At 24.7% G+C, this 21,467-nt stretch overlaps 1 long non-coding RNA gene across 20 annotated transcripts in view; it reads left to right on the plus strand.

Annotated features, from left to right (window-relative positions):
• Positions 1 to 19,716, plus strand: part of LOC147816237 (uncharacterized) — a 22,436-nt gene extending 2,720 nt beyond the window's left edge. For 4 of the 20 annotated variants that reach the window (XR_015431911.1, XR_015431913.1, XR_015431912.1 and 1 more), the window contains 5 exons: positions 1,182 to 1,611; positions 7,623 to 7,729; positions 11,632 to 11,667; positions 13,007 to 13,080; positions 14,503 to 17,207. This is a non-coding gene — a long non-coding RNA (uncharacterized LOC147816237). Of the gene's footprint in view, positions 1 to 1,181; positions 1,612 to 7,622; positions 7,730 to 11,631; positions 11,668 to 12,953; positions 13,081 to 14,502; positions 17,208 to 19,335 lie in introns of those variants that run through there. The other 16 variants (XR_015431907.1, XR_015431903.1, XR_015431909.1 and 13 more) reach the window with 14 other exon arrangements.
• Positions 19,717 to 21,467: the final 1,751 nt, after the last annotated feature.

A 21,467-nucleotide genomic window follows, 5' to 3' on the forward strand; every position in this document is an offset into this window, starting at 1 on the left:
TTTATTTATATATTTTTAAACCAGACAAATTTAGTTTAAATTAAATTGTTTTATGGATAAATTTCTCTTCAAATTTAGGTATGAAATTTGTAGTTTTAGTTTTATAACCAATATTAAATTTACAAGCTCAGTATAAATTAAAACCTTTTTAAGAACCTAGTTTCCAAAAACTTTAATCGTACTCTCTGTGTTCATTCAGGATTTCTTCTATTTAATCCAGTTTATCCCATTGCATTGAAAAAAATTATGTGTTTCTTTAAAAAATTGCAAATGTGAACTTAAATAGTTTAATATGATATCCATTTTATTACATCACTCATTGCGAACCTTTTTACATTAATTTTTTATTGTAACAACTTATCATGTTCCTCTATATTTACAGTTTTTTTGAAATATTTCTTTAGAAACAGATATGTATAGTTAAAAGTTTGTTTTTGAAAATAAAGATAAAATTAATATATTATTTTCAGGATTATAAGCAAAACAAATTCTGGTTATATGCTTTAAAAAGACCAAAAAGTGGTAAATGTCCAGATATGTTTTTGGGTTATTTACCTGAGGCAATGGTAAATACCTGGATAATTACCTTTTTTTAAAATTAAAAAAAAACTAACCACTGGATATTTACTCAACCCACATCTATACTTAAACCACTATTCTTATGCAAAATATCAGTGTTAAATTCCCTTGCCGTGGGAGGTTATCTTGGATTTCTCTCCTTGTAACGCTAATGCAGGCTAGTTCCATCATCATCATAGTTGTTCAGACAGCTCAATGTAGGCCAATGCCTTTCTCTGAAGATTTCTCCATAACGATTTCTGATTTATCTTCGATTCTTTTAATTAATTCCAAGAAAATCAGACTCCTCCAAATCAACCCCGCTTTCTTGATCCATTGAATCTAAAAAGTAATATCTTTCTAATTGTATTGTCATCACTCCTTCGAATCACGTGGGCCATCCAATCCATTCTATTTATTTCACATATTTAATAATATCAGACTGTTTATAAATCTCGTTGAATCTCCTTCTCTAGTTATTGTTTTTATTTACACCAAGTGCGGGTTAGCTCCACCAAGATTTAAAGTTAAAACATCTATGACTGTTTCTAATATAAAAAGGTAAAAAAGTGGTGTACAGTTTAAATTTAAAAATAATAAATGTTTTCATATTACTTTTCTAGAAATAACCAGCAACAATAACTGCCAACTGCAACCAGGTTAGCTATTTTTTCTTTTCTTTCAGGAGCACTGCTCTAATACAGCTACTTTAATTTTACAGACTTTAATCCTTTTACTCTTAATCCTTTTCTGTCCAAAATATAATCAGCTTATAAAATTTAAGAAGTTTAACTTTAATATAATATGCCTTTTTTCTTTATCCATGTACTGATACTTACACATAATACTGAAATCTTTGTTTTAATTATTTTTGTTTTCCAACAAAGAAATTTATTTTTTCGTGTTTTATTTTATCATATTAATTTTTATTTATATTGAATCTGCAGTAAAATCATGGCTGTTGAGAGTGGAGATGAATGTTATTGCATTATGGGTGTTCTCACACGTGAGATTTTAGAGTTTGGTCTTATGGATGCAGATATGTTTGTTAAAGTAAGTTTTTTTTCCTTCACATATGTTAAAAAATATTTTTAGTGGTAAAATTTTTCAATTTTCTATATGTTGGTGAAAATAATGTTTAAATTATATACATTTAGTTTTATATTTGTTTAAACACAAATTTAAAACTTATAAAAGCATGAGGTTTATCTATATCAATAATGAAAAAAGACTTTCTTCCAAGAGTAATTTTAAAAAATTTTTATGAATCTTGGTCTAAATTAATTTATTCTTCGATATATAGCAGACAAATCAAATCTTAATCTTGTTAAGTACTAATTAAATTCCTAATTTTGGCATATAAGTAATAATCGAAGTAAATTGTTGAGATAGAAAGAATTTTTTATCTTGTTAAGTACTTATAGATATAGTTATAATTTATTTGAAAAGAAATACTTTAATAAAAAAAAATTTGACTACAAGAACTTGGTTCATCCACTTCAATTAGTCTAAGTATTAATGAAAATTTTTTATTGATATACAAAAGACTGCTCAGTTTGACATTTGTTTTTTCAAAAAGTATTTAGCTTTATATATATATGCCCAAAGAAAGAATAGGTTTATTTTCAAAAGAAAATAAAGAACTTGGAGTCTTAAAATCAGTTATGTGTCTGTAATTATGTAATTATCAGTAATTTATTCAAGATACTTTTTGTTTTAACAATCCTATGAAATTTGTATAATTAATTGTTAAAAATATATGAAATATTTATAATAAATTATCAAAATTAAATAAAATAATTTTTTTCTTATATTATTTTTATTATTTTTCTCTCCTTTTTTGCAATAATTTTTTTCTTTTTACTGACAACAGATGTTAGGTTTAGATGCAATGCTCTGTTTAAAAGAAATTTTAATAACTCCTACTATTATGTATCAAAATCACATTCAAAGAAATAACTAAATTAATACATCACTTTTTATTACATAAATTTTAAAAAAATACAATTCACTTTAACTAAATTGCTTCATTGCAACATAATAAACATAACTGAAAATAAAATACATTTAATCATCAAATAGTTTTGTATTTTCCTATGTAAATATGAAGGGTTTTCTGCATTAAAATACAGGATCAGCAACTAGAAAAACATAATGTGCAGTTAAAAAATTAAAGTAATTGCTAAACAATGTTATAATAAATAATTTAAGAAAAAACTTTCCAGAAAAATATAATGAAGTGATCATAGGTTACTAATGCATCATAAATAAAAAACGTAGTAGAATAAAGAAGTTACCTTGGGCCCTAGGTTGTCAACCCAATTTATGCAATTAAAAACATCACTTGGAGCACAGAAAAGTCTCCTTCTCCTGAAAATAGTTGCTTTTTCAGGTGAAAAAGTTGACTCAGATCAAAAATAGTTGCAAATAGTCGTATTTTAGTTGCCTGTGGCAACCCTATATGTATATTGAATAAAAAAAATTTCTGTGACCTCTTTAAATAAGTCATTTTATGAGAAAATAAGTTTAGTAAAGAGCTTCCTATTGTACCATATTTTGTAAAGTTAATTGTATATAAATTATCAAAAATGTCACTTAAAAACTAAATAGGACAAGTTTCTTCCCCAGTAGAAAAAACAATTAAATATTCTGCCTTTGAAGAATTAGATCTCTCCCAACTATGCGAAAGAAATATAAGATACTCTTTAAAAAAGCATTGTCATCCAATATTAAAGCAGTTCATTTTATTATAAACATGTAATTGCAATTCAGTTTATTGTAATGCAAGTTAATAGTTATTTTACAAGTTATTTCTTACATTGTTTCAAAATAAATGAAACATAAACTAAGGAAATAAAAACCAGATTTTTAAGAAACTGCTAAAATATCTATGAAATTTTCTTTGGGAGAAAAATAGGGATGACATAAATCTTATCAAAAAATAAAATCTTACAATAGGTGATAGATTTTAGTAATACAAATAATAAAATTAATAATATAAAAATAGTATTTTTTTAAAAAAAAGTAAGATCAAAAGCGTTTTGTATCAGGGTTTTTAACCCCCCCCCCCCCAAAAAAAAAAAACTGGTTTTGTTTTTAAAAATTTTCAGGGGTCTGTTTTCCACTTTGCCTAATTAAAACTTTTTTTTTTCGGGGGGGGGGGGTATTGACTAAAGTCTTTCCTTTCTTTAAATCAATTATTTACTTATTTAATTTTAATTATATGACCTTTTTTACATAATCTTAGTGTATGTATATAGCAGTAATACTGATTAATAGTGAAAACAAACTGAATATAGATTGTTGAAGTTGAATTTAATGTTAATCTCAGGTCTGTTGATTGTGGTATTTTAAGTAAAATTATATATATGTAGTTCTTATAGGATGAAGGGAATGCTATTAGTGTGAATCAATTAATATAAAAATCATTAAATACTTCAGCAGTATTAAGCTGTCCGGCAAATTTCATTAACTGGTAATAGCTTTATATTCACAAAAAAATAAATCTAAATCTTAAAAAAAAAATGTCATGAACAATAAAAACAAAGCTAACAAATATTAATGTAAAAAAACAAAGCTAACATAATATTTTATCCCTGCTCCTAGAAGAGAATATATTAAAAATTTTTCATTAATACCATTGGGATAAAACAAAATTATAAAGTTAATTTTTTTAAAATTTCAATTAATTATTGAATTATAATTTTTCAAAAAACGTATTCTTTCAAACTAAAATTGTTCTCTTGAAAATAAAAATTTTAAAGAAAGTTATATAATAAAATTTTCTATTGTTCGTATAAATACTTCCAGTTTGATTGTAACATAATAAATAAAAAAAATTTCTTCTTACGTACTTTATAATTGTGAGATTTATTGCTTATGGGAATTTGTACAGTTTCAAATAAACATTAATCAACAATTTTTAAATTTTTACATAGAAATGATTTGCCACAAAATCATCTGTGTTAAATGGTGACATTTTTTTCAGAAGAAACTTATTCTTACAGGACAGGAAGAAACTGGACAAAACGAAATAAAATAAAAATTACTAATACAATTGCTCAAGAATAGGTATTATAACTAAAACAAATTTTTATAGTAACGGGAAGTTCATCATTAGGTTTGAGTATTCATAATTAACATTATTTAATCATAAAAATAAACTATTTGCAATTGAGAATTCAATATGGGTTTTTAATTGTATCTATGTTCAGTATGTGATTTATTGATTTAGTAGTAATTATAAAATTCAATTATTTTATTTTGATAGGTCTTTAAATATAAAATTAGAGTTTAATATATTCTTTAAAATTAAATAGTAATGATAAACTAGCTACCCTTAATTTCATTAGAAAGTCATAAAAACGTTCAGAATTTTTTCTGCTGTTTGTTTTTTACCTATGTATAAAATGATAGGTTATTAAAACCTCAAAAATTAATATTATTATTTAAACTAGATTGCAGTTATAAACTGTTTAGAAAAAAAACTCTTTAAATATGTAATATTTCTGATTGGGAAAGAGTTTCTTCCAATTGGGATGAAAGAAATCTATTTCTTTAAAAGTGGTTTTTCTCATCACTGTGGACGAAATTTGCCGTACCTGATGTAAAATAAAGTGAACAAATTTAAGATTAAGTCAATGTCTCTAAAAAATGTTTAAAATAAAATAGACATTCCATGTTCTTGTAGTTTTTAAAATTATTTATGTAATGTAATTATTGAAAGAATTTAAGCTTCCCAAAGTTTATTTTTATCTACTTGTTAAACACACTACTTTTGCTACAGTAGAAAGTATCAATGGGGATTAGGTGTTTTCCATCACCAGCGTAAATAAATCGGTATTGTACTTATCCAGTATGCTTATATTCCTTATTGTAATTTTCAAATTACATTTTTAATATTATTTTTTAATCTAATCTAAAGAATATTTTTTTCTTATTTATATAATGCAGCAATATGTCAATAAGAATATTGTTAAATTTAAAGCTCTATTATGTTAAATTAAGTAGTAATAAAATAGTTATTTTATTCTTTATTCTTCAAACTGTTTGTACTAAAACATACTTTACAATCTTTTGTAAATTGATTGTAAAGATACGTACTTATTTTAGTTTATATTTTTGGAGTCTGTTTTTCTTCATTTGTCTTTATCATATTGTGATTTTTTAATATTAAATCAAAAAATATATTTAAATTGTTTTAATAATTTCAATTTAAAATAAATTATTTTAAATTGAAGAATTACATAAATAAAAATGGGGAAATTATAAACCTATATGGTTTTTTGATCGCAATTGTGCAGTTATTTTTATGGATTTCAGCGCGACTTCTCAAATTCCTATTTTCAGGGTACCTGGAGAGTCATCATGGAAAACCATAAATTTCTGTATTTTGTCATGATTTTAACTATTTTTGTTTGTAAAAAAAACATGGATTGCTGAAAAATCTAATTTTTAAAATGGAATTTAACCCCCAAATATCATTGTGTTCTGAACATCTGAATTTGTTATAAAATCCCCACTCACAGTCATATTTTATTAAAATATAAAATGTTTTTATCATGTTCTTTAAAAATTATGGTGTTCTTTCAAAAAATGAAAGAAAAAGCATCCCTTCTAGAGGGCATTATCTTTTAAACTTCTGTGATTTCAGAATTTTTGTTATTGTTTATTTTTTTTATTTTATCAATATCAAATTCTAGCTGAAGCAAGACAGTCATTGACGAATTTTTTTATAGGAAATGAGTACAGAAAAAAACTAGGAGTTTCTTTCCTTTCTGATGAACAAGAAAAGTATCTTTAAAATATAATTCTGCAGAAAAAAAGAAAATTATTATTTGCTTCTGTATTTTTTTTAGCTATTTTATTGCTTCAACTCTTTCTTTACTCTGTTTTTTAAATTTAAAATCTATTAATATGAAGATGCAGAGTATAGCAATTTTGGTTATACCTATCATTTCAATTAATGGTATAATGCTTTTTTAAATTTACTGTTGTATTTTTGTTGGAGAAAATAGTAACCTCGGTAAGTCTTGAAAAATTCGTGGAATTAGTCATGAAAAGTTATGAATTTGAAAATCTAAAATGTAGCAGATACCCTGTATTTTTTTAACACTATGTAACAAAATTCAGAATTACAAGTTCGAGGAAAGAGAAGGATAAATGGGATTTTTCTCCTAGTGATTGTTAAAAACACGTATAAGAATGGCAAAAAAAGAAAAATATTAAATAAATAAATTACGTTTTAATGCAATTGAAAAACATTTTTTTACATAATTTTTTACTAAAAATGAGATTGATCATAATTGAAAAGCTAAAAGTATAATCACTCAAAATTTATTGATCGCCATGATCGACCAGAAACCATAATTCCTAAAACCTACTATAATAACATATGTATGCCTCTATGCCTGGTTTAATAAAAATCTTAGGTCGTATGAAAATTTTTTTTCTTGAAATTGCTGCATAATGCTTCATTGAAAAAGCTTCATGAGAACATTATTTAAAAAATAATTGAAATAATGACTAGTCAATCGATATTTACTCAATCATTAGGCTGTTTCAGTACTGATAAAGTGATGGTTTACTTTATTTCACTCTGTACAAAAAAATGGGTATTCAGCTAGTTAATGATAAATAGTTTCAGAACTTCTTTTTTTTTTTATCTATGAATATTTTTACAGTTTTTTTTCAAAGTGTTAATACACATGAGTTAGAATGAACTAATTACTATATTCATTTTATTCCAGAATGGCATAGAAAATCTATTACTTTAAATGTTGTATAATTTTCTAGTTAGATATAAAGCAAATAGTCATTAAGTGTGTATTTTTTGTTTTTTTCTCCCTTGTATTAACATTTTTATTGATTTTGTGACTGTGAAAATTGTTTTATTATTTTTAATAATACCTAATAAATATACATACAATGTATGTAAAAAAGAAATTTTAAGGACTACATATGTTTTACTCAGGCCATTAAATATTATGATCTTTTGTGTTAAGGTGATTATTTCCATTAAATAATTTTAACATGATCTAAAAGTGTGTTGTCATATATTTTAGGTTCAGTCAACTGTGTTAACTTCACAAAAGATAGTCTTGTGTTTTTGCTAGCAGTTTAGACAATACTTCGCAACTTACAGATAAAGACGGTGTAAAGTGCGTTCTGAGTAATTATCATTATTTATTTTAACTTTGTTAACTTTTAACTCTAAAATTACTTCAGACAGTGAGTAGATTTATTTACGTTTCACTTCTTATCAAGTTTTGACAATTTTACCATTGATAGAACCGAACCATCAAAAAACTGTTTTAAACTTAATTAACTGTATATTATACAAAAAACTGTTTTAAACTATATAAGTGTATACTGTATCCTTATTATTATAAGTTTGTTATTTTCACCTAAATTTAGCTCATTGAAGTAATTTTATGTATTTAAGTATTCAGTTACCACTTTTCTTGTGCAGATTAAACTTACGTTGAAAAGTAAATTTCTCAGAAAAAAAATATCCTTTTGATACATAAATGTACTTTATATATGAACACTATATGCTAACAAGAGATCTGCTTGCTGAAAGCTCTGTAATTGTTAAGTTACTTTTAATAAGACATTTTAATTATTGAAAAGTACCTTAAACATTCTAACAATTATTTATGTCATTCCTTTACATAGAATAAAATAGGGTGATTTGAAACTCTTAAGTTTAAAAGTTAAATTACTAATTACAAAATATAGAAAATTTATGCTTTTATCAGCTTTTTTTCTGATTTTGTCAATTCTGTTTTGAAACTGATCCAATGTTATAATTTGGATTTATTCCACTTTTATTAATATTGTGCAGTTGATAAAACAAAATGCTGCAAATTATAAAAATGAAATAGAACATTTTGATTTCAATAATAATTTTAACAGTTTATGATACTGAATATGTTAAAGACCAAACCCTCCTAGCTCTTTTAAGTGAAAAATCAAGAATACTTATCTGTTTTTAGCAATCATTTTAACCTTTATTAACTATAGTCAATTAAGGGAATGTATTAACATTTTTTTTTAATTATTATTACTATGTAATAAAGAAAAGAAATGAAAATATATTATCAAAACAAATGAAATATTTGTGGAATATACAGCTTTCATAATACCTGAAACAATTTTAAAGCTGTTACACTTACATCATTATACTACTGTTAAGCCTTAACTTGCCAGATCCCTTGGCCAATATACTGGCTTTTGCAGGAGTGCTTTTATCATAATAAGAATGTTTATTGAAGGCGAAATAACAATTATAATAGCAGAATTTTCATCATGAATACAAATAAGTAAACTTGCAGTAAAGAATTAACAAGATTTTATATATGCTGTAGTCTGTATACATCTTGTCAATTATTCTTTCTTTCTATTTTTGTGCTTAGCAAAAAATTTCAATAAACTTAATTAATTGTCACCTTATATTTCAGTAAAAAAAAATTAGTAATGTTTTTTTTTTATTATTATTTATTTATTTTTTTTTTTTTTTTTGTTGCACTAGCTCCATAGTAAAACTGTACACTAATTTTCAACTTATATTTTTGTAAAAATTGAGAAACTGCACATACCTATTTTTTTTTCTCCCTTCCACATTTAAATTGATTTCTGACACAATAGCAAAACACTTCAGTGCACTAATTGTCAACTTGTATTTCTGCAAAGAGTAACAAACCATATTTTCTAATTGTTTCTTTTAAGGACATTCTCTCAAAAGGGACAATTTGTTGTTAAAAAATGTCACTTCATGTGCTGTTCTACAAAGTTCTTCATTTTAGTTACAAATTCACCATATTCCTTAAAATTTAAAATCCAGCTAAAGCAAAATTAAAATAATTTTATCCTAAATCCTTATATTTAAGTAGAGTAGCTAGAGTAACATTTTCTGTGCCTCATTGATTGAGAGCTAAAGTTTACTAAAGAGAAACTAAACAAATATTTACCTCATAGTCATTAACATAAATTTAGTCATTAACTTCATCAAGTGGAATATCAAAAAAGTGTGATAGCTATACTTGGCACTTCATTAAGAGATCTGAGCTAGTTGATAAATAATTTGTGCAACTTTGGCATAGCTGTGTCTCTTGGTTGGGGAGAGGGCGGCTAAAAAAATTAAACATAATGTATTAAATACTGCAGCCATTTCAACAATGAAACTCCTTCAACGGATACTATCTTTCAAATCTTAATTTCAGTCTTTCAGTCTAATATTGTCTTTCGAATCTTAATCTTAAAGGACTACTTTTGTTATTTTAAAAAACAATTGAGTATAATTTCATTAAAAATGCATTCATTTTTAGATTAAAAATGTATAATTACCTCTGGAGAGAGTTTTAGGTCATTTAAAAAAGTGAAACACGGTTTTGTATCTTATTCTTGAAATTTTCATGTATCATTTTGATAGTAACAGAAGATTTATGCTTAGTCCATGCAATATGAAGGCACACATAAGTTTTATGGTCCCAGGAAACAATCTTGCAATGTTATATTGATTTTTGTCTGCAAGTTTTTTAATTAAGATACTGCTGGCAAGATTGCTTTCTATTATTTTTTCTCAATTTGCAGACTGCCCCCTCACTATAAAAGATTGTGTTAGTGTCAAAAGATGCCACTAAGCTTTTTCAGGTTTTTATCAGTAACTTAATTGGCGTTTTGATTTTTATTCTTCATTATAGTCTTAGAGAAAGTCTTGCTGCATTGATAAACATCATTAATATAATATATTTGTGTTAATTTAACTCAATTTTAAAAAAAATGATTTTAAACTGTTCATAACAAGTCTTACTCACTGAGAAAATAATATTTAATATATGTATTTATAAATAATCTTCCAATTTCGTTGAATAGTAATTCTAAAAATATTATTTATTGTATCTTGTTTTAACAACAGTTTCAAATATAATATGAATTAGTATCTAAAATTTTTATGAAAATACCTTCATCAGGGTTGCCGCAGCATCTGGAAAAACCGGACGAATACAGGGAATTAAAAAAGTCATAAAAACTGGAAAACTGCAGAGAATTTCCAAAATTTTTTAACATCAACAATAATAAAGTGTGTAATCACTATAAAAGATAAATCAGCCATGTCAGCTGTCCAACTACGGAAGCTCCTCAATCTATGTCTGTTTTAATTCCTCAATATATTTCTATTTTTTCTATTCTCAGTCAAACGTTATATTTACTTTAATTTTTATGGTGATTTTACATTATTGCACTTCATGCTTTTTTTAGTTCTAGTTCGATGGAAAACCTAAAATTAGGGTTCCACTCTGTGTGTGTGTGTAAATATGTATATAAAAGTCATAATCCATATCTAACCTGTGCACATTTTTATTATGTGTTGAATATATCAACCAATATTTTAATTTACAGTCATTAATCTATATCTCTTTCTATTATGCTGTGTTTTTCAGTAAAAACATTTTTGAATATGTTGTCTTGATGTATTAGGGCACTAATACATCAAGTTAAGTCCAAATTTTTCAAAGAAATTTTTTATTTATTTTTGACTGTGAATATTAGGTTAGTTCTGGAACTGGGCACAAATGTTAAACTACCCCTTTTCAGTGTATGATTAAAAAAACATATTGTTTTATTTAGTTTAGTTTAGTTAAAGTTTGTAAATCAGGACTTACCTAGTTCTTGCACCTCAGTTGATTACATTGTTTTTTAGTCATTCAAGATTTATTATGGATGCATTTTATGTGAAATTAATAAAATAATATTAAGGATAATAAATTTCTACCTAGACTATTTTTTAATATTTAACAATTTTTTATAAATGGCACTCTTTGGCTTTTAAATTAGAAATCAAATTTTAAAAAATCTTTCTTGTAAAGAGTGAAATAATTACTTTTAATTTTTGTGGAAATTTTTTTTTTTTTTTACATTATTTTCAAATGTTGTAATTCTATATCTGAGACTGATATTCATAAGGGTCCCATTGTGTTTATGTATTCATTTAATGTGACATTTGCATTTTGTAAATTTTCCTTAAGTATAATAACCATATATTATATCTAACTTGTGTAAATTTTATAGGTGATTCAAGCAGGGATACTATAGGCTCATTGAATGGTAAATATCTACATTTTTAGTTTGTTTGTAGGTGTTATTTTAAGGTATTGTTGTCTTAATGAAAACTATTTTAAGTTTAAAGTTTTTATTGATAGAAATTTCAAAAAAGTTTTAACTGTTAAAAAAATTTTGAAATAACATGAATAAAGTTGACTTTTTTTTTCTTTGAAAATATGTTTAATTTTGTTAGTCTGGTTATTGTGAATTCCTGTGTTTGTTTATTTAATAGTTGAAATCCAAATATTAATTTTTAATTTAAATGCAGCTTGATTCTATTGCATTGAATTATAATAGTTTGTAAGTTTTATTATTATTATTATTGTTTTATTTTTATTTATTTATTTATTTCTGTTTTATCTGTTATACTTATTTTTGAAGTTTCTGAACTCTTTATGCAAAAGTTTTCTATAAAATATTTTATTTTTTAAATATGTTGGCAGTGAAAAATAAAAACAGTCACTTTGAATTTTTGTTCATACCTGGTTTTATTTATTGCTTTTGTGTACTTCAGTAATACTGAGCATTTTTGAACCGAAGGGCTATATTTTTTCCCCTTGTTATACTCCATGTCTAAAGTTAAAGTACATAAAAAAAATTCTTCAAGGCTGTAATTTTTTGATGAAATAAAACATTTACAATATAGCATTAAAATTGCATATAGAAAAAGGTTTTGAGTTCTCTTGCAGTTTTATATATGTCAATTTAAACTGTTTAGAGCATAATATCAATTTTAACTATAAACAAAATTTTCTATTTCGATCATTTATTGACTGTTATTTTTTTAGTGGAATTAAAAATACAGGTTTTATATGTTTTTACTTGTATACCCAAGATCTTAATTTTAAAATTAGACCTTTCTGAACCAGAGTGGAGGGATAATAAAAACTTTTAAAACCCTGAACTTAAAATATGGTATTCAAATTATGTATAGTTAAATAGTTTTTTATTGTATTTCATATGATTTTAAAATTTTGTTATTTTTTAAAACATTGTTATACGCCTGAAATTTTACACTTTTATTATTTTTAAAATTTTATTAAATTTTAAAAAATATGATACATTATATAATTTTTTAAACATGATTTTTAAAATTATTTTATAGTTATTTAATATTAATATATAAAATAAGATGAAAAAGTGTGACTTATAATTTACTGGGTTATGGTCTTTCAAAATATTTTCAACTAGTCAACAACTTTTGCTTTGAATTTAAGCAACACAATCCCCATTAGATAGATATTATAACTTAGTAGAAATTTTTCATTCTGATTCCTTTCATTTTTTAGTTACAAATGAAATTTTGTGCTTTAATATCAGCATGATATTATTTGTTTCCAAGGTTAAACGCATCTGGGGGCAAAAAAAGAGACAGGAATAATTGTCCTTATCCCGGCACTACTGAGGGCGCAAATGGTATGCTACTTAAAGTTTTATATTTATACTTAAAAAAAACACACACACAGAATTTCGTAAAAAATTGCTTAAAATTTTTTTAAAAATGCAACAAAAAAAATTTTTCATTATAGGTTAGTTTTATAGTGACTGATTTAGGTTTTTGCTGGATTTTCTTATTTTTTAAACTTTCTTTTCATTGATAAATACTTTTTTTTAATTATCTGAGATGTTTCCTTCTCTCCTCACTTAATTCTTCTTCTATGAGCAATAATGAGATTATTTTTTAAATTTATTTAAAAAAAGATGTTCAAATTAATTAGAAATATTGAAAGTTTACTTGAATTGACTTATAAAAATGTAGTGAGAAAGTGGCAAATTGAGAAAAAGCTATGAGACTAACGTTACAGGTTACTGACAGATAATGTACGGACATTATAATTTTGATTATTATTACTACAAAAGTTTTTAATTTCATATCTTAAATAAATAAAAGCTAAGAAATTTGTTAATGGAGGGTTGCTGTTAAATGTTTTTCTTTTAATTATGTTGTCCTTTGTATCATAGAATTGCCCATAAGTTAGTAATTACTAACAATGAAAGAATAAAATTAGATGGGTACTCTAATAAAACAATTATAAATTTATATGCTGTACATTACTGGATATTAATATTTCACAAATGAAAATACATAAAGTACCTTTTTGATTAATGTTATAACAGGAAGCTTAAAAAATATAAAAATTAGACCCTTCGTGCTTTGAAGAAGCCCAAAATGATTTTTTTTTTCAAAACCTATCTTTAGTTTTGTCTGTAACTGAAATAAACTTTCATGGTATTTTAAAAATCAATAAAAAGGAATACAGTTAATTTCTTCAAATGAATAGAATTCAATGCCATATATGATTTTATATTTAAATGCATATTATACATCTTAATTTTTTTTTTTTATGTAACATTAAATATGAGTTGATCTCACAGTGTGTTAGATTAACTTTATAATAGATAAAGCACAAAAATATTTCCCCCATATTTTTATAAGTATTGATTTGAGTGTCATTTTACTCATTAGTTTGTATTATAAATAAAATGTGTTATGGTGTGATAATGTGATATAATCAAAACATTTTGTTTTCTTTATCAGAATGTCCACCATTAAAAAACAGAGTGTATGCTTGTCATTGATCACAAATACCTAATTAAAAGTTATGGTCTGGGAAAAGTCTAAAATACAGCTTAATTTGAGAATTTTTTAAGGCTTTATTAAAGCATTTTAAATTATTTTAACAATTTTTTAATGTAAACAGATTGAGATTGAAATATGCTACTTTTTTTACTATTTTCTCTCTGTATTTGAAACGTAACTGATATGAAATGTAATACTTTTTGATTGTCACACAAATGTAATATTTTTTTGATTGTTTTATTTTATTTTTCTTAAAGTTTTCAGAAATGCAAGAAGAAATGACCCCTGCCATTAGTGGTTACTGATTGAAGCAAACACAAAAAAGAAAATTCCCTGCTTGAGTTACCAACATAGTAGCTGGGATTGAAAGAAGGCATCGAGAGAAGATGGTAATTTGAAACAACACTTTGTATCGAAAATAATTGAAAAATGATTTAACACCTTATTTTAAAATCTTGCTACAGACTTCTCTTCTTTCAACAATTTCTGTGTTTAAATATTTTATTATTTGCTACCCCATTTTTAATTCGGTGCTTTCCAAAAACACTTTTTCATCAAACTTCTTAAAAAATTTAATACAAATAACTAACTTATCCAAACATAAGATTTCTTTCTTCTATATGAGTCATTCGATTGCAAAACCTGTTTAAATTATATTGAATTTTTCTGCTAAATTTTATGGGTAGAAAAAATTACATTTTTTAAGTAATTTATCCAGCTGACTACTCGAAATTTGTATGAAAGTTTATAATAAAAGTTAAAATTTCATTTTGACGGTAAAAAAGGAGGAAGAAAAAAACCTCTTCTGATTTCAATTCAAGTAGAAATAAATGAAAACGTTGAAGAGGAATAACTAGTTTTGCTTTTGAATTATGCATTCAACATTTATTATTCACCCATATCAGTTTAAATATTAAAGCTATTTTAAGAAATGCATTAAGATTTTACAAATATTTTATTAATTTAATAATTAAATTAATTTTTATTTGATTTGAATTTAATGTTGTCAATCTTTTTCTCTGTAACTGGTGAAAAATGGCTTTGAGACTATTTCTGGATGTTAGCATTCTTCTAAATTTCAAGTTATAAGGCAATAAAAGGGCATATACATATGTCCAGTATAGAATTATTTTTTCTTTTTCATATACTAGACTTAAATTTTTGGAGAAATAAGTTTTTTACAAATTGTGGTAATATATATATCATACATATATAAGTTCAAAATGTGGAGAAAACATGGAAAAAATTACAGAATAATGAAAAAAGAAAATTATTAAGAGAAATTTATAGAAATCTGGAAGAAATATATATATAATCTTTTCATCACTGCACACAATTATATCTGGTTGATTTGTATTGTATTTTGATCTTATTTTATGAGTTCTATATGCTTGCAGCTTATGCACAGTATTGAAACCTATTGATTTTCTTAATTTCCTTTGTTTTTCTCTCTTTTTTTTGTTGTTGTCCATTTTGTATTTACTTATTATGCTTTATATATATAGAGAGAGAGAGAGACAAAAAAAACTACCAAGAATAATTAAATATATTTTAAAAATTCTTTTTAAAAAAATTAAATAGCAAGAAAACGAACTAATGAACTACCCTCCAGCACATATGAATATGTCCATAAATTAGAGTGCTTTTTATATTGCATTAATATAGCCAAAACAAGATATGTTTTAATATATTTTGCTATATTAATACAATATTAAAAAGCACTCTAATTTACGGATATAATCATGTGAGCTGACCGGGAGTTTATAAGACTTAAATATATTTTGTTTTCTTGATTTTTAATTTTTTTAAAATTATTAAAACAAATTTAAAAGAATTTTTTAAATAAATATAATTATTTTTGGCAGTTTTTCTACTTTAATTTGTTTTCTTTCCTTGTTCTCTTTGTATTTTTATCACATTATGTGACTTCTATGTACTTACAGCTTTTAGATTTTCTTATTTAAGCATCAATAAAACTAGGTTTGTTTCGGTCACATAATTGTTAATATCACCATTCTGAACATTATTAAGATTACATTTGACTTCACATGTTTTTATCTTATAAAATATACTATTCTCTTCTATTTAATTAAAATTAGTTTTGTATTTTAAAGTACTTAATTATCTTAGCTAACTGTATTGAAGCATGAAAATATTATAAACTAGTATTGAATAATACAGATCAAACTTTCTGATGAAGATTGCTTGTAATACTTTAAGGAAGAATTGTATTTAATTCTTGTATATAGTTAACTATTGAACATTTTATAATCCTTTTTGTTTCGAATATTGTGTACTTTCATTTGCAACAATTTTTTTTTGTATTTAATGACTCTGTTTTCTAACTCTCCTTTCTTTTTATTTTTGAGTTTAAAAATTGCCTGTCTTCTGTAGCAATGCTTAATTTTTTTTTTATATCTTGCTTAATCGAGTTAAAATCCTTTATTTCTGTTTTCTGTGTAATTTATTTACTGAACTGTTTTTTTTTATTATTATTTTCAATTAGAAAATTCTTAATATTTTAATAATTAACTTTAGTATTGTAAATATTTAAGAAACCTTTCTTAAGCTGTTGTAACCATTTTGGTATGTTATGTTTAAATGCTCTTACCCTTTTATGCTATAAAGTTATGTATATTTACACCAGATATCTACAGCATTTTTGATTTTAAAACTTGTACTTTGTCTTTTACCAACTTAAAAATGAGCCTTTAATTTAAGTAAAAAAATAAAAACTTTTAGAGCCACTCCTATACTATAATTTGTTTTAACCTCCAACATTCTGAGCATTAATTTTAAAAAAATTTTGTTACAACTATTTTCAATCCTTCTTCTAAGTTTACTGAATAATTTTTTCCATTCTTGCATTTATATTTGTTAAATATTTAATGATTCACTATGTTCTATATTTTCCTGTTATTGTTGCTAATAAATTATAATTTTTAATAAAATTTTTAATTTTAATATGCATGATTTTTCTTCATCTTTTTCATTTATTTTATTTAATTTTTTCCATATTTTTCATGATCAATTGTGTTTGGAGGTTTTCTTAATACAAAATCACTGAAACAGTTTCTCCAAATAACCTTGGATTTTCTTTATTTAAAGTAAATTACATTCAAGTCCAACAAAACAATGTTCAAGTTACAATTAAATTTATTTAGGGATATTTGCAGAACTAAAAATATATTTTAAAAATATCATATACATTAGCTTAATTCAAACTAGTTTTAGAAAAATTTTCAAAAATAGTTATTTTTTTAAGGCATTGAGAAATGATATCCTCTTTGCATTTTTTTATTTGCCTATTTTTTCAAAAATTTTTGTTTAGTGTGAAATTTTTAGTATAGTTTTTTGTTTAGATTAAAAATCCAAAGACTTTTTTTAAAAGAACTACATTATTTTAAAGTATAATTTATCATATGCAATATTTCTAAAAAATATAAGTCTGATATTTGAAACAAACTTTAAGATTTATGAAGTTGCAAAATGTTATACTTAGAAATGGTAATTTTAAATTTAATCATTTGATATCAATATTAAACAATATAAAGCAAGGACTTTAATAAATGAAGGGAATAATTAGTTTAAATGAATAAAATAGTACCTTTTTTAAAAATGTAACCAGATTTAGTGTGTGGATTTCTTTACTTTCAATTTTCTAGTATTCTTGTAACTTCGCAAATTGATTAGAAGCAGTAATAAATACATGATGTGTTCCCGCTTTTTTTCAAAGCTTACAAGTTACTTGCATCATCGTTTTCCTTAGTTATATCCAGGCAAAATTTCAAAGTAGGCTTATTTCGATTTATTGTATTAATAGTACAGTTTTCTAATGAAAGTCGCAGATATTATCTTAAATCACAGACTAGACAAGATTAAAGTTCAGTTATGCAAAAAATACACTTAAGACAGAGTTATAAGAGTTGAAAACTAGCTTTAATTCTCCATTTCCTATACTACAGAACTTTTTTGGATTGCCAGATGCATTTCTCGAGGAAATAATCATACTATTGAAGCCTATCGATTCGCCACCGTTTCTAAACATTAATATTGTTCTTCAATGAGTCCGGTAAGTCTGGATATATTTGATTTCGGCACCACTTAAATTCAAGGAAAAAAATTTTCTTTTTATTAAATGGAGACTTAAATTCCGTCGAGAATAACATATCATGGAATGGTTAACTAATTATTGTAATTATTAAGATAAGTAAGAATAAGCAGTAGACCATGTATGTCTTGGCCATACTAAATTAACACACCTTTTACTTAACGTACCTATTCGCACCAGCTGTAGAGAACCTTAAAGCACATCTTGAACCAGTGTTCCAATTCTGAAATGAAGAGAAAACGATATTTTAACAGTGAATGTCCTGAATTATCGATTTTAATTGGAGACAATCCACATGAAAACCTTGTTGAATATCTTAAAGACACTGTATTCTTCCAAACCTTTTAAACAGATTTTTACTTTTGACCAGATGTTAAACGAGGTATAACCTTTGGCTTTTGCACACAAAAAATAACTATCTAGCTAATAATACATGTATCTCTATTCAATAATTTTTTTCTCTTAAAATATTATATTTGAATTATTAAATTTTAAAAAAAGGAAAAGAAAATGGCCATTTTTTGATGAAAAATTGCAATGACTAGATGTCAGAGAATTTTATTTCAAAAATTAATTGTTCAAAAACATTAATCTTCACTCAGTGATTAATTAAGGAAGAAAAATTTTAATTTTTTATTTAAAACAGTAGCCTGCCACTTCTGCAACAGCACATATTTTTTTCTTGGTTGCTAGTGATATTCAAGTTATATCGGGTCTGAAATTTTTTCACCTTTTAAATAATAGGTAAGTGTAAGAGTCATTAGTTTTCTAAAATGATTAACTCTTTGCTTAAATTACTTATTTTTGCCCTATACTATTTGTAATTACAAAATAATAATGATTATAGATGAAAAAAGTAAACTGTTCTCATCGGAAGAAAATTATATTTGTGAGTGCGTATAATTGGTCTCGTAAATTTTGAAAAAATTTTTCAATCATATATATTTTTGTATCATTAATACTTTTCAATATTCATTAGGTTTTGCAGGAACTACATTTAAATATGAATGAATCCATTAAACTGTTAAAAAAGTGCAATTGGTCCTATTCGCGTCTCAGTTTTGCTTTGCCTTTATTGAATGCAGAATCCGACAAACCAATGGAGGATGAATCCGCAGAAAATAATATATCAAATAATCCACATAATATTTCTGTGCTTTTGTTTGATTCTGGGAAATCTAAAGACATGAAATCGAATAAAACCTATACAAGAAAATCTAAAAGCCTTACACACCTTTATCAGTTATAGAACCTGACATGTCTTCAAGCAACGAAAAATAATGTGCAAATAAATTCTGTGCCTTTATTAGATTTGAATTCTGAACAATCTTCAAATAAAGAACAAAATGAAAACTCTGAATCTTTTATACCTGCAAATTGCCGTTTATGATGCTTTTAGCCTGAACATAATAAAATTTAAAGACAAATGTGTATTGAGGTAAATGTGTTCTGAGATAAATGTGCTTTGAGATAAAGTATTTGTCTCTTAGATTTTTTTTTTTTTTTTTTAGTTCTGAACTGTAAGAGAGCTGAAGTGCTAAACATTTTATACCAAAATGCTTAGTCTGACAGCGTGACAGTTTACATTTTTAGTTCAATGAAAAAAGTACGTTAAGTAATATTTTCAAAACAATGAAATTTCTAGATTTAAGCTCATACAGTTATAAAATCGTGTACAGTCCGCAAAAAAAAAAAAAAAAAAAAAACGAATCACCCTGAATAACTTTCATTCTAATGATCGGATTTTCACGAATTAACTGTCAATCTTAATGGTTCAGGGGGGGGGGGTGACTTCAAATATGCTAATTAATTAGTGCTAACTATTAGTTAAGTTACGAAATCAGACAGAAAAACGTACTTTCTCTGAATAAACATTTATTGTTTTTTACATATTTGGAATCCTAACACTTAAAATAGAAATTTCGAAAAAATTAGTCGGAAATTGGATCGCAATAAAGATTTATATATATGGCGAAAGTTTAAAAATATGGCAAATTACCTAGCCATAGAAGGGGAAATAACTGATTACAACCATAAAGAAACTGAATGAATGACAAGACGGGAAAACATTAGTGCTTTTCGCTGCTAAGCCACCAAAAAAGAATTTCTTGTTGCTTTCTGGTTAAAAGAAACAGATTGTTATTGTTTTTTTTAATCTCCCTTGAAAAGGAAATTTAAATCATTTAATAAATTATTTTTGATTCTTCAAGATTTTAGAATTTTGACGTTGAACTTTCTATCTGATATTATTTATTATTTTAAAGCTGTTTTAGCGTCATTTGTATGACAATTTTGATTTAAAACTAAATTTTTATAAGTTCTTATTAAATTTATGAAGAGTTGTAGGGTTAATTGCTTTTGCAACTCACTTCGAGTTTCTTAGGAAAGGAAAAAGAATGATAAAGCAAAGGTGGACCTGAAAAAAGATAGCTATTCTGATGCATAATCACAAGATTTTATAAAATTCACGGTATTTATTTTCGATAAAATTGTAAAACTTAGTAAATGTTATACGGCATTTTAAAAGTATTTTGATATATATATATATATATATATATATATATATATATATATATATATATATATATATATATATATATATATATATATATATATATATTAAATAAATACAAAATAAAACGAAGAAAATTAAGAAAAACAGTTTTATTTATTGCGCCTAAGCTGCAAGTAAGTAGAACTCATAAAATAAGTTCAAAATGCAGAGAAAACATGGGAAAAATTACAGAACAATAAAAAAAGGAAGAAAAAAAGAAAAATAATGATAAAAATAAAATAACATGAAACCGGAAAACAAATTCTAAAAATATCCGGGAAATAAAAGATATAATATTTTCATCAGCTCACACGATTATATCCGTAAAAAAGAGTGCTTTCTAATATTGTATCAATATAGCCAAAGCAAAATATATCAATACAATAGTGTGAGAAGCACTCAAAAAATTTTTACGAAATAGTTACAACAAATAAAATGGAACACAATAAGTAAAAATATCACGTTAAAACAGAAAATTAAATATAAAGAAAAAACAGAATAAAACATAATCTATAAAGAAAGTAGCGAATTCAAATGAACTTACATGAACGTGAAAT

This window comes from Parasteatoda tepidariorum, chromosome 2, assembly GCF_982258835.1.
Source record: "Parasteatoda tepidariorum strain Cologne lab strain chromosome 2, Ptep-v5.0, whole genome shotgun sequence".
Taxonomy (NCBI): domain Eukaryota; kingdom Metazoa; phylum Arthropoda; class Arachnida; order Araneae; family Theridiidae; genus Parasteatoda; species Parasteatoda tepidariorum.